Here is a 14273-nt window from a genome sequence, read left to right as displayed (position 1 = left end):
TGGCAATCAATTCGTCTATTGCTTCAATAACACTGGGAAGGTGTCGAGCAACTGGGCGAATCGCTTCTTTTTTAGCACTCCAACGGGTGTCACTTTGACTGTGTAGAGAACATCCTGTTTTTTCAGTGATTAACTTCCATCTTTCAGGGCTGCCACTAAACAGAGCATACAGGCGATTAACACATCCAAAAAAAGTGATAGCTTCATCGCAGCATGATGCAGCATGTACACCAACAAGATTTAGCGAGTGTGCAGCGCATGGTGAATAAATCGCTGTTGGATGTTTTTCTGTAATACGTGCCTGAACACCTTTAACGTTTCCAGACATGTTACTGCCATTGTCATAGCCTTGTCCTCTGCAATCAGCTATGTTTATGCCATGGTGCTGCAGTCTTTTTAATACCTCATCTGCAATTTCCAGCCCCGTTTTCTGTGAGAAATCAAAAAACTCAAAAAACCTTTCTCGCGTGGACCATTGACTTGTTTCTACATCTTTATGAATGTAGCGCAAAATCAGGACATTTTGCTCAATGTGAGCTGTGTCAGGTGTTGCATCACATATCAGAGAAAAAAAAATAGATTTGGATCTTTCATTCAGAATAACACCCAAGACACGTTTCCCACACAAATCAATGAACTCATTTTGTGTTTCATGTGACAAATAGTGAGCTTGAAGCCGTTTACCACTTTCTTGGCTCTTCTTCACTTTAGCTAAGTGCTCTTCTAGCAAAGGATCATAATGAGAACATAATTCAAGACATCCTAGAAAGTTACCATTATGTACATCTCCTATTTTATCTGAGCTGCCTCGGAATGCCTGACTACGTGAGCTCAAATGAATGGTAACATCGAGAAAACGTTTCAATAAGGAAATCAACTTCTCTCTTTCAGATACCAACTGTTGTTGTAGTTGACTGTCAATTGCTCTACTGTCTCCCCTAATAGCATGTTCAAGTGTTCTCCATTGCAAATAAAACTGCTTGTGTTGAAAACTACTCTCATGCTCTGGAAGTCTTCTGTACAGTTTCCTCCATTTCTGTTTTTTAGGATTAAAACCCTCTTCAGTGGCAAGCGAGCTTACATGATGCTTAGCCTGAGAAGCAGATGCAAAGAGTCGGCAGGGGGCACAATATAGGGTATTATTTGCTAGACTTGGAAATAGCCAAACTCTGGGTGACTTCTCACGTCCATTTGGTGTACGTGTGTGAAGTAGATAAGTGGGAAATGAATTGCCTTCAACATCTACAGGTAGTTGCCCAACCAATTCTTTCAGTTTAGCTTCAGAGTTTAGACCAAATTTAACAATGACTTGCCGGTCATTGTCTGATAGCACTTCAGGCCATTCACCTGGATCCTTTGGGTTAAATGTGTTCTTCTGGTTCACATCCAGCTCCATATTGCTTTGGCCAGGCATCTCTTCATCAGTAGTGAGAGGTACAGTCCCAGAAGGTATTTCCAGGTTGGATAAACTTGAACTTGATGCTTCACAAATTGCATTTAGTTCATCCTGGAAATGCGCCGCAGTCTCAAATGACTTCTCAAAACTTCTCTCCTCTTCGTCAGTCTTCTGTCTCTCCTCTTCGTCAGTCTTCTGTCTCTCCTCTTCGTCAGTCTTCTGTCTCTTCTCAAAATACTTAAAAAGGACATTTTTCTTCTTGAGGCCTTCATCTCTCTTTTCATTGTCTTTCTTTTCCTTCCTTTTTTGGGCCCCAGATTTATATCGATTCATCTTGAAGATACCTGAAAAGGTAATACAATCATCTAGTCCAGTGTTTCCCAACTATTAGGCACACTTATAGTTAGTGATGAGCGGGTTCGGTTCCTCGGAAACCGAACCCCCCCCCCGAACTTCACCCATTTTACACGGGTCCGAGGCATACTCGGATTCTCCCGTATGGCTCGGTTAACCCGAGCGCGCTCGAACGTCATCATCCCGCTGTCGGATTCTCACGAGATTCGGATTCTATATAAGCAGCCGCGCGTCGCCGCCATTTTCACTCGTGCAATGGAAATGTTAGGGAGAGGACGTGGCTGGCGTCCTCTCCGTTTATTAATCTTGATGCAAAAATATTTGTGCTTATTCCTTAATTGGGGAGCAGCTGTATTATATAGGAGTAGTACAGTGCAGAGTTTTCTTGACAGTGACCACCAGTATACGTTGTCTGCTTGAAAAACACTCCATATCAGTGCTCAGTGTGCTGCATATATCTGTGCTCACACTGCTTTATTGTGGGGACTGGGGAGCAGCAGTATTATATAGGAGGAGTACAGTGCAGAGTTTTGCTGATCAGTGACACCAGTATTATACGTTCTCTGCCTGAAAAACGCTCCTTATCTGTGCTGCATTGTAGTATACAGTAGGAGGACAGTGCAGAATTTTGCTGACCACCAGTATAACTATATATATAGCAGTACGGTACAGTAGTCCACTGCTCTACCTCTGTGTCGTCAAGTATACTATCCATCCATACCTGTGGTGCATTTCAGTTGTGCGCAGTATATATAGTAGTAGGCCATTGCTATTAATATATTACTGGCATATAATTCCACACATTAAAAAATGGAGAACAAAAATGTGGAGGGTAAAATAGGGAAAGATCAAGATCCACTTCCACCTCGTGCTGAAGCTGCTGCCACTAGTCATGGCCGAGACGATGAAATGCCATCAACGTCGTCTGCCAAGGCTGATGCCCAATGTCATAGTAGAGAGCATGTAAAATCCAAAAAAATAAAGCTCAGTAAAATGACCCAAAAATCTAAATCAAAATCGTCTGAGGAGAAGCATAAACTTGCCAATGTGCCATTTACGACACGGAGTGGCAAGGAACGGCTGAGGCCCTGGCCTATGTTCAAGGCTAGTGGTTCAGCTTCACCTGAGGATGGAAGCACTCATCCTCCTGCTAGAAAACTTAAAAGAGTTAAGATTTCAAAAGCACAGCAAAGAACTGTGCAACTCCTAGATGGTAGAGATGAGCGGGTTCGGTTCCTCGGAATCCGAACCCGCCCGAACTTCATGTTTTTTTACACGGGCCCGAGCGACTCGGATCTTCCCGCCTTGCTCGGTTAACCCGAGCGCGCCCGAACGTCATCATCACGCTGTCGGATTCTCGCGAGGCTCGGATTCTATCGCGAGACTCGGATTCTATATAAGGAGCCACGCGTCGCCGCCATTTTTCACACGTGCATTGAGATTCATAGGGAGAGTACGTGGCTGGCGTCCTCTCCGTTTATAGAGATTCGAGAAGAGAGTGAGACAGAGAGAGACACAGTAGTAATTTGGGGAGCATTAGGAGGAGTACTACTACTACTAGTACTTGCTGAAGTGATAGAGAGAGATAGTGTGACTGTATTATCTGACTTGTGGGGGAGACACTGACAGTGGGGAGCAGTTAGAGTCTGAGAGCAGGACTCAGGACTCAGGAGTACATATAACGTACAGTGCACACTTTTGCTGCCAGAGTGCCAGCCACACTGCCATTGTTTGTGACCACACTGACCACCAGTATAATATATATTGTGATTGTCTGCTTAGGACTCAGGAGTACTACTTGCAAGTTGCTGATAGTGTGACCAGTGACCTAACCACCAGTTTAATAATCACCACCAGTTTATGAGTTTAATATATATTATATATATATATAATTGTATATAATATATATATAATATTGTATACCACCTAGCACCTACCCGTGTTTTTTTTTTTTTTTCTTTCTTCTTTATACATACTACTATAGTAGCTTACTGTAGCAGTCTGCGGTGCTGCTGAGCTGACAGTGTCCAGCAGGTCCGTCATCAGTCATTACATAATAAATATATAATATATATACCTGTCCGGCTGCAGTACTAGTGATATTATATATACATATATATTGATTTCATCTCATTATCATCCAGTCTATATTATCAGCAGACACAGTACGTTAGTCCACGGCTGTAGCTACCTCTGTGTCGGCACTCGGCAGTCCATCCATAATTGTATACCACCTACCCGTGGTTGTTTTTTTTTTCTTTCTTCTTTATACATACTACTATAGTAGCTTACTGTAGCAGTCTGCGGTGCTGCTGAGCTGACAGTGTCCAGCAGGTCCGTCATCAGTCATTACATAATAAATATATAATATATATACCTGTCCGGCTGCAGTACTAGTGATATTATATATACATATATATTGATTTCATCTCATTATCATCCAGTCTATATTATCAGCAGACACAGTACGTTAGTCCACGGCTGTAGCTACCTCTGTGTCGGCACTCGGCAGTCCATCCATAATTGTATACCACCTACCCGTGGTTGTTTTTTTTTTTTTTCTTCTTTATACATACTACTATAGTAGCTTACTGTAGCAGTCTGCGGTGCTGCTGAGCTGACAGTGTCCAGCAGGTCCGTCATCAGTCATTACATAATAAATATATAATATATACCTGTCCGGCTGCAGTACTAGTGATATTATATATACATATATATTGATTTCATCTCATTATCATCCAGTCTATATTATCAGCAGACACAGTACGTTAGTCCACGGCTGTAGCTACCTCTGTGTCGGCACTCGGCAGTCCATCCATAATTGTATACCACCTACCCGTGGTTGTTTTTTTTTTTTCTTTCTTCTTTATACATACTACTATAGTAGCTTACTGTAGCAGTCTGCGGTGCTGCTGAGCTGACAGTGTCCAGCAGGTCCGTCATCAGTCATTACATAATAAATATATATACCTGTCCGGCTGCAGTACTAGTGATATTATATATACATATATATTGATTTCATCTCATTATCATCCAGTCTATATTATCAGCAGACACAGTACGTTAGTCCACGGCTGTAGCTACCTCTGTGTCGGCACTCGGCAGTCCATCCATAAGTATACTAGTATCCATCTCCATTGTTTACCTGAGGTGCCTTTAGTTGTGCCTATTAAAATATGGAGAACAAAAATGTTGAGGTTCCAAAATTAGGGAAAGATCAAGATCCACTTCCACCTCGTGCTGAAGCTGCTGCCACTAGTCATGGCCGAGACGATGAAATGCCAGCAACGTCGTCTGCCAAGGCCGATGCCCAATGTCATAGTACAGAGCATGTAAAATCCAAAACACCAAATATCAGTAAAAAAAGGACTCCAAAACCTAAAATAAAATTGTCGGAGGAGAAGCGTAAACTTGCCAATATGCCATTTACCACACGGAGTGGCAAGGAACGGCTGAGGCCCTGGCCTATGTTCATGGTTAGTGGTTCAGCTTCACATGAGGATGGAAGCACTCAGCCTCTCGCTAGAAAAATGAAAAGACTCAAGCTGGCAAAAGCACCGCAAAGAACTGTGCGTTCTTCGAAATCCCAAATCCACAAGGAGAGTCCAATTGTGTCGGTTGCGATGCCTGACCTTCCCAACACTGGACGTGAAGAGCATGCACCTTCCACCATTTGCACGCCCCCTGCAAGTGCTGGAAGGAGCACCCGCAGTCCAGTTCCTGATAGTCAGATTGAAGATGTCAGTGTTGAAGTACACCAGGATGAGGAGGTTATGGGTGTTGCTGGTGCTGGGGAGGAAATTGACCAGGAGGATTCTGATGGTGAGGTGGTTTGTTTAAGTCAGGCACCCGGGGAGACACCTGTTGTCCGTGGGAGGAATAGGGCCGTTGACATGCCTGGTGAAAATACCAAAAAAATCAGCTCTTCGGTGTGGAAGTATTTCACCAGAAATGCGGACAACATTTGTCAAGCCGTGTGTTGCCTTTGTCAAGCTGTAATAAGTAGGGGTAAGGACGTTAACCACCTCGGAACATCCTCCCTTATACGTCACCTGCAGCGCATTCATAATAAGTCAGTGACAAGTTCAAAAACTTTGGGTGACAGCGGAAGCAGTCCACTGACCAGTAAATACCTTCCTCTTGTAACCAAGCTCACGCAAACCACCCCACCAACTCCCTCAGTGTCAATTTCCTCCTTACCCAGGAATGCCAATAGTCCTGCAGGCCATGTCACTGGCAATTCTGACGAGTCCTCTCCTGCCTGGGATTCCTCCGATGCATCCTTGAGTGTAATGCCTACTGCTGCTGGCGCTGCTGTTGTTGCTGCTGGGAGTCGATCATCATCCCAGAGGGGAAGTCGTAAGCCCACTTGTACTACTTCCAGTAAGCAATTGACTGTCCAACAGTCCTTTGCGAGGAAGATGAAATATCACAGCAGTCATCCTGCTGCAAAGCGGATAACTGAGGCCTTGACAACTATGTTGGTGTTAGACGTGCGTCCGGTATCCGCCGTTAGTTCACAGGGAACTAGACAATTTATTGAGGCAGTGTGCCCCCGTTACCAAATACCATCTAGGTTCCACTTCTCTAGGCAGGCGATACCGAGAATGTACACGGACGTCAGAAAAAGACTCACCAGTGTCCTAAAAAATGCAGTTGTACCCAATGTCCACTTAACCACGGACATGTGGACAAGTGGAGCAGGGCAGGGTCAGGACTATATGACTGTGACAGCCCACTGGGTAGATGTATGGACTCCCGCCGCAAGAACAGCAGCGGCGGCACCAGTAGCAGCATCTCGCAAATGCCAACTCTTTCCTAGGCAGGCTACGCTTTGTATCACCGCTTTCCAGAATACGCACACAGCTGAAAACCTCTTACGGCAACTGAGGAAGATCATCGCGGAATGGCTTACCCCAATTGGACTCTCCTGGGGATTTGTGGCATCGGACAACGCCAGCAATATTGTGTGTGCATTAAATATGGGCAAATTCCAGCACGTCCCATGTTTTGCACATACCTTGAATTTGGTGGTGCAGAATTTTTTAAAAAACGACAGGGGTGTGCAAGAGATGCTGTCGGTGGCCAGAAGAATTGCAGGACACTTTCGGCGTACAGGCACCACGTACAGAAGACTGGAGCACCACCAAAAACAACTGAACCTGCCCTGCCATCATCTGAAGCAAGAAGTGGTAACGAGGTGGAATTCAACCCTCTATATGCTTCAGAGGTTGGAGGAGCAGCAAAAGGCCATTCAAGCCTATACAATTCAGCACGATATAGGAGGTGGAATGCACCTGTCTCAAGCGCAGTGGAGAATGATTTCAACATTGTGCAAGGTTCTGATGCCCTTTGAACTTGCCACACGTGAAGTCAGTTTAGACACTGCCAGCCAGAGTCAGGTCATTCCCCTCATCAGGCTTTTGCAGAAGAAGCTGGAGACATTGAAGGAGGAGCTAACACAGAGCGATTCCGCTGGGCATGTGGGACTTGTGGATGGAGCCCTTAATTCGCTTAACAAGGATTCACGGGTGGTCAATCTGTTGAAATCAGAGCACTACATTTTGGCCACCATGCTCGATCCTAGATTTAAAGCCTACCTTGGATCTCTCTTTCCGGCAGACACAAGTCTGCTGGGGTTCAAAGACCTGCTGGTGAGAAAATTGTCAAGTCAAGCGGAACGCGACCTGTCAACATCTCCTCCTTCACATTCTCCCGCAACTGGGGGTGCGAGGAAAAGGCTCAGAATTCCGAGCCCACCCGCTGGCGGTGATGGAGCGACTGCTGATGCTGACATCTGGTCCGGACTGAAGGACCTGACAACGATTACGGACATGTCGTCTACTGTCACTGCATATGATTCTCTCACCATTGAAAGAATGGTGGAGGATTATATGAGTGACCGCATCCAAGTAGGCACGTCACACAGTCCGTACTTATACTGGCAGGAAAAAGAGGCAATTTGGAGGCCCTTGCACAAACTGGCTTTATTCTACCTAAGTTGCCCTCCCACAAGTGTGTACTCCGAAAGAGTGTTTAGTGCCGCCGCTCACCTTGTCAGCAATCGGCGTACGAGGTTACATCCAGAAAATGTGGAGAAGATGATGTTCATTAAAATGAATTATAATCAATTCCTCCGTGGAGACATTGACCAGCAGCAATTGCCTCCACAAAGTACACAGGGAGCTGAGATGGTGGATTCCAGTGGGGACGAATTGATAATCTGTGAGGAGGGGGATGTACACGGTGATATATCGGAGGATGATGATGAGGTGGACATCTTGCCTCTGTAGAGCCAGTTTGTGCAAGGAGAGATTAATTGCTTCTTTTTAGGTGGGGGTCCAAACCAACCCGTCATTTCAGTCACAGTCGTGTGGCAGACCCTGTCACTGAAATGATGGGTTGGTTAAAGTGTGCATGTCCTGTTTATACAACATAAGGGTGGGTGGTAGGGCCCAAGGACAATTCCATCTTGCACCTCTTTTTTCTTTCATTTTTATTTGCGTCATGTGCTGTTTGGGGAGTGTTTTTTGGAAGGGCCATCCTGCGTGACACTGCAGTGCCACTCCTAGATGGGCCCGGTGTTTGTGTCGGCCACTAGGGTCACTTATCTTACTCACACAGCTACCTCATTGCGCCTCTTTTTTTCTTTGCGTCATGTGCTGTTTGGGGAGGGTTTTTTGGAAGGGACATCCTGCGTGACACTGCAGTGCCACTCCTAGATGGGCCAGGTGTTTGTGTCGGCCACTAGGGTCGCTTATCTTACTCACACAGCTACCTCATTGCGCCTCTTTTTTTCTTTGCGTCATGTGCTGTTTGGGGAGGGTTTTTTGGAAGGGACATCCTGCGTGACACTGCAGTGCCACTCCTAGATGGGCCCGGTGTTTGTGTCGGCCACTAGGGTCGCTTATCTTACTCACACAGCTACCTCATTGCGCCTCTTTTTTTCTTTGCGTCATGTGCTGTTTGGGGAGGGTTTTTTGGAAGGGACATCCTGCGTGACACTGCAGTGCCACTACTAGATGGGCCCGGTGTTTGTGTCGGCCACTAGGGTCGCTTATCTTACTCACACAGCTACCTCATTGCGCCTCTTTTTTTCTTTGCGTCATGTGCTGTTTGGGGAGGGTTTTTTGGAAGGGACATCCTGCGTGACACTGCAGTGCCACTCCTAGATGGGCCCGGTGTTTGTGTCGGCCACTAGGGTCGCTTATCTTACTCACACAGCTACCTCATTGCGCCTCTTTTTTTCTTTGCGTCATGTGCTGTTTGGGGAGGGTTTTTTGGAAGGGACATCCTGCGTGACACTGCAGTGCCACTCCTAGATGGGCCAGGTGTTTGTGTCGGCCACTAGGGTCGCTTATCTTACTCACACAGCTTCCTCATTGCGCCTCTTTTTTTCTATGCGTCATGTGCTGTTTGGGGAGGGTTTTTTGGAAGGGACATCCTGCGTGACACTGCAGTGCCACTCCTAGATGGGCCCGGTGTTTGTGTCGGCCACTAGGGTCGCTTATCTTACTCACACAGCTACCTCATTGCGCCTCTTTTTTTCTTTGCGTCATGTGCTGTTTGGGGAGGGTTTTTTGGAAGGGACATCCTGCGTGACACTGCAGTGCCACTCCTAGATGGGCCCGTTGTTTGTGTCGGCCACTAGGGTCGCTTATCTTACTCACACAGCTACCTCATTGCGCCTCTTTTTTTCTTTGCGTCATGTGCTGTTTGGGGAGGGTTTTTTGGAAGGGACATCCTGCGTGACACTGCAGTGCCACTCCTAGATGGGCCCGGTGTTTGTGTCGGCCACTAGGGTCGCTTATCTTACTCACACAGCTACCTCATTGCGCCTCTTTTTTTCTTTGCGTCATGTGCTGTTTGGGGAGGGTTTTTTGGAAGGGACATCCTGCGTGACACTGCAGTGCCACTCCTAGATGGGCCAGGTGTTTGTGTCGGCCACTAGGGTCGCTTATCTTACTCACACAGCTACCTCATAGCGCCTCTTTTTTTCTTTGCGTCATGTGCTGTTTGGGGAGGGTTTTTTGGAAGGGACATCCTGCGTGACACTGCAGTGCCACTCCTAGATGGGCCCGGTGTTTGTGTCGGCCACTAGGGTCGCTTATCTTACTCACACAGCTACCTCATTGCGCCTCTTTTTTTCTTTGCGTCATGTGCTGTTTGGGGAGGGTTTTTTGGAAGGGACATCCTGCGTGACACTGCAGTGCCACTCCTAGATGGGCCCGGTGTTTGTGTCGGCCACTAGGGTCGCTTATCTTACTCACACAGCTACCTCATTGCGCCTCTTTTTTTCTTTGCGTCATGTGCTGTTTGGGGAGGGTTTTTTGGAAGGGACATCCTGCGTTACACTGCAGTGCCACTCCTAGATGGGCCAGGTGTTTGTGTCGGCCACTAGGGTCGCTTAGCTTAGTCATCCAGCGACCTCGGTGCAAATTTTAGGACTAAAAATAATATTGTGAGGTGTGAGGTATTCAGAATAGACTGAAAATGAGTGGAAATTATGGTTTTTGAGGTTAATAATACTTTGGGATCAAAATGACCCCCAAATTCTATGATTTAAGCTGTTTTTTAGTGTTTTTTGAAAAAAACACCCGAATCCAAAACACACCCGAATCCGACAAAAAAAATTCGGTGAGGTTTTGCCAAAACGCGGTCGAACCCAAAACACGGCCGCGGAACCGAACCCAAAACCAAAACACAAAACCCGAAAAATTTCAAGTGCACATCTCTACTAGATGGGCCAGGTGTTTGTGTCGGCCACTTGTGTCGCTTAGCTTAGTCACACAGCGACCTTGGTGCGCCTCTTTTTTTCTTTGCATCATGTGCTGTTTGGGGACAATTTGTTTGAAGTGCCATCCTGACTGACACTGCAGTACCACTCCTAGATGGGCCAGGTGTTTGTGTCGGCCACTTGGGTCGCTTAGCTTAGCCATCCAGCGACCTCGGTGCAAATTTTAGGACTAAAAATAATATTGTGAGGTGTGAGGTGTTCAGAATAGACTGAAAATGAGTGGAAATTATGGTTATTGAGGTTAATAATACTATGGGATCAAAATGACCCCCAAATTCTATGATTTAAGCTGTTTTTGAGGGGGGTTTTTTGTAAAAAAAAACACCCGAATCCAAAACACACCCGAATCCGACAAAAAAATTTCAGGGAGGTTTTGCCAAAACGCATCCGAATCCAAAACACGGCCGCGGACCCGAATCCAAAACCCGAAAAATTTCCAGTGCACATCACTACTTATAGTATATGTTTTAAGGATATGATATATCTATGTTTGTGCACAATCAAAATAAAAGGTACTGATTAAGTCAACGGTGCTCAAGTATGGCTATACTTAAAAACTGGACTGTTAGGCTAGGGCCCCACATAGCGGCCAAGCGGGTCCCGCTGAACGAGACCCACTTGGCTGGGAGGTGGTTTTTGTGTTCACACGTATACTGTTCTGCGGCATGCCGCAGAACAGGATCCGGTCAGTGACACATGGGATTTCATAGAACACAGTGCGGCACAGCCACATTGTGTGAACATATGCATTCAAATCCCGTCGTCCGGCCCAACCATTTGGATCCTCCGCCGGCGGGACAGCCGCACATGTGTGGGTGCCTGCATAGGTGCCCATTTGCATTGGCCACTATGTGTGGCCCTAGCCTTAGTGTGCCTTGAGAACTGAGGGTGGTAAATACTGATCTAGACTCTTCCTTCACTTAATCCTCCCCTGCACAGCGGTATCACTAACCATAAAGGTGACCTGTTTTGTACTGTGATTTCTAGCTTCTTGGCTCGTCTTATGTACTGTACATCAGGGTTAGCCAACCAGTCAAAACTAAGCAAAACAAAGATCTACAGATACCAACAGGATCTTTTTATGTGTTTGTACTACTACTACTAATACTACTTATAGGGGGTCATTCCAACCCGTTCGCACGTTGCGGTTCATCGCAGCGGTGCGAACGGGTCGGTTCTGTGCATGCACGGCAGCCGCATTGCACAGGCGCGTTGTTGCCGCAGCAATGCCGCATACGAAGAAAGCGGTTGCAGCAGCAACCACAAGAAGATTGAAAGGAGGAAGGCGTTCCAGGGCGTCAACTGACTGTTTTCTGGGAGTGGATTCGGCGAACGCAGGCGTGTCCAGGCGTTTGGAGGGCGGATGTCTGACGTCAATTCCGGGACCTTCATCGCTGGAATCATCGCACAGGGTGAGCAACTGCAGGGCTGGTCTTGTTTTACACAAAACTTTTTTAGCATAGCAGGGCTGCACAAGCGATCGCACACTTGCTATGCTAAAATACACTCCCCCATAGGCGGCGTCTAGTTGATCGCACAAGCAGCAAAAAGTTGCTATGTGCGATCAGGGCCGGCTTTACCCCTTGTGGTGCCCAGTGAGAGAGTTTCCACTGGCGCCCCCCCCCCCCCCCCCGTGGCAAAACAGTTAGTGTGCGGGGGCGTGGCTTCATAGGGGAGGGGCGTGGCCAGTTATGCTCACAGTAGCTGTGCCCCCCAGTTGATTTGCCCCTGTAGATATGCCCCCTCTTTGTTTGCCCCCAGTAGTTGTGCCCCCTCTTTATTTGCTCCCAGTATTTGTGCCTCCTCTTTATTTGTCCCCAGTAGTTGTGCCCCCTCTTTATTTGCGCCTCCTCTTTATTTGCCCCCAATAGTTGTGTCCCCAGTATTTGTGCCTCCTCTTTATTTGCCCCCAGTAGTTGTGCCCTCTCTTTATTTGCCCCCAGTATTTGTGCCTCCTCTTTATTTGCCCCCAGTTGTTGTGCCCCCTCTTTATTTGCCCCCTGTCGCTGTGCCCCCCGCTTACAAACACACACACACACACACACACACACACAAAATAATAAAAACAATACTTACCACTGCCCCGCTCCTGCTTCTTCTGCTGCTGCTGCTCCGTCAGTCTGGCCGCCCGCTCCTCTCTATGGGAGAGACGTCAATGACGTCTCTCCCATAGCGACGCACAGACACTAGAGGTCAATAACGACCTCTAGTGTCTGTGCCTGGAGCCGGCTGCAGCGGACGCCCACACAGCCCACGGCGTCTGCTGCAGCCGTGGAGCGGGGAGCGGAGTGCGGGCAGGCGGCGGTGCCTCCGGAGTGACTGCGGCCGCGCCCCCAGGCCGCCACGCCCCGGGCAAAGGCACTGCTTGCCCGCACCAAGGACCGCTCCTGTGTGCGATCAACTCGGAATTACCTCCATAATACAGTTTTAAAAAAACACATACATGCTGTAAATTTATTTTTAACATTCCCCTCATACCTTTCGTCCTGGCAGCTCCTGCTGTGCGCTCCGTGCCTCAGTCCGGCTCCTCACTCACCCAGCAGAGAGAGACAGGGAGGCACCGTGCGGTGAGGACGCTGGAGGGGCGGTCCTGGCTGGGGACTGGCTGACAGGTTAACAGGTGACCTGTCCAGCCGAGCTTCCTGGCTGGGGACTGGTTGGCAGGTGACCTGGGGCTGGGGTCACTGAGGGGTGAACAGGGCACTGAGGGGTGAGGTGAGCAGCACACACGATTCGGGAGAGAAGGGGGCGGGGGCGCGCGCACGCAAACACGCATGCGGGGTTGAGCTGAGCTGAGCAGCACACGGAACTCGGGAGGGGGGGGCGGCGGGGCCGCCGCACGCAAACACACACAAGCACTTAAATCACTCCGCAGCGGCCGGCCCGCAAATCTGCGATGCCGGGAGGAAACTGTTTTTTTTTACACTTGTTATAAACTGCAGCCGCTGCTGCGCGCTGCCTGGACCTTGGGGCCCCTAACAAAGGCGGGGCCCGACTGGTGTCCCCTTTGACCCCCCCTGTCGCCGGGTCTGCCTCCATAATACAGTTTTAAAAAAACACATACATGCTGTAAATTTATTTTTAACATTCCCCTCATACCTTTCGTCCTGGCTGGCAGCTCCTGCTGTGCGCTCCGTGCCTCAGTCCGGCTCCTCACTCACCCAGCAGAGAGAGAGGGAGGCAGCGTGCGGTGAGGACGCTGGAGGGCGGTCCTGGCTGGGGACTGGCTGACAGGATAGCAGGTGACCTGTCCAGCCGAGCTTCCTGGCTGGGGACTTGTTGCCAGGTGACCTGGGGCTGGGGTCACTGAGGGGTGAACAGGGCACTGAGGGGTGAGGTGACTGAGCAGCACACACTGACACGATTCGGGAGAGAAGGGGGAGGGGGCGCGCGCTCGCAAACACGCATGCTGAGCTGAGCAGCACACGGAACTCGGGACAGGGGGGGGGGGGGGGCGACGGGGTCCGCCACACACACAAGCACTTTAATCACTACGCAGTGGCCGGCCCGCGCCGGGAGGAAACTGTTTTATTTTTTACACTTCTTATACACTGCACCCGCTGCTGCCCGCTGCCTGGACCTTGGGGCCCCTAACAACGGCGGGGCCCGGGACGGGTGTCCCCTTTGACCCCCCCTGTCGCCGGGCCTGTCTACAAGTCCCTTGGCACTTAAGTGGGCAGCAATGCATTGATAAGGTATTTTTTATTACACTGGTATTTAAAACAG

The sequence above is a fragment of the Pseudophryne corroboree genome, chromosome 5 (assembly GCF_028390025.1).
Source record: "Pseudophryne corroboree isolate aPseCor3 chromosome 5, aPseCor3.hap2, whole genome shotgun sequence".
NCBI lineage: Eukaryota > Metazoa > Chordata > Amphibia > Anura > Myobatrachidae > Pseudophryne > Pseudophryne corroboree.
The sequence above is the reverse complement of the archived record's forward strand: the minus strand, read 5'-3'. Positions refer to the sequence as shown.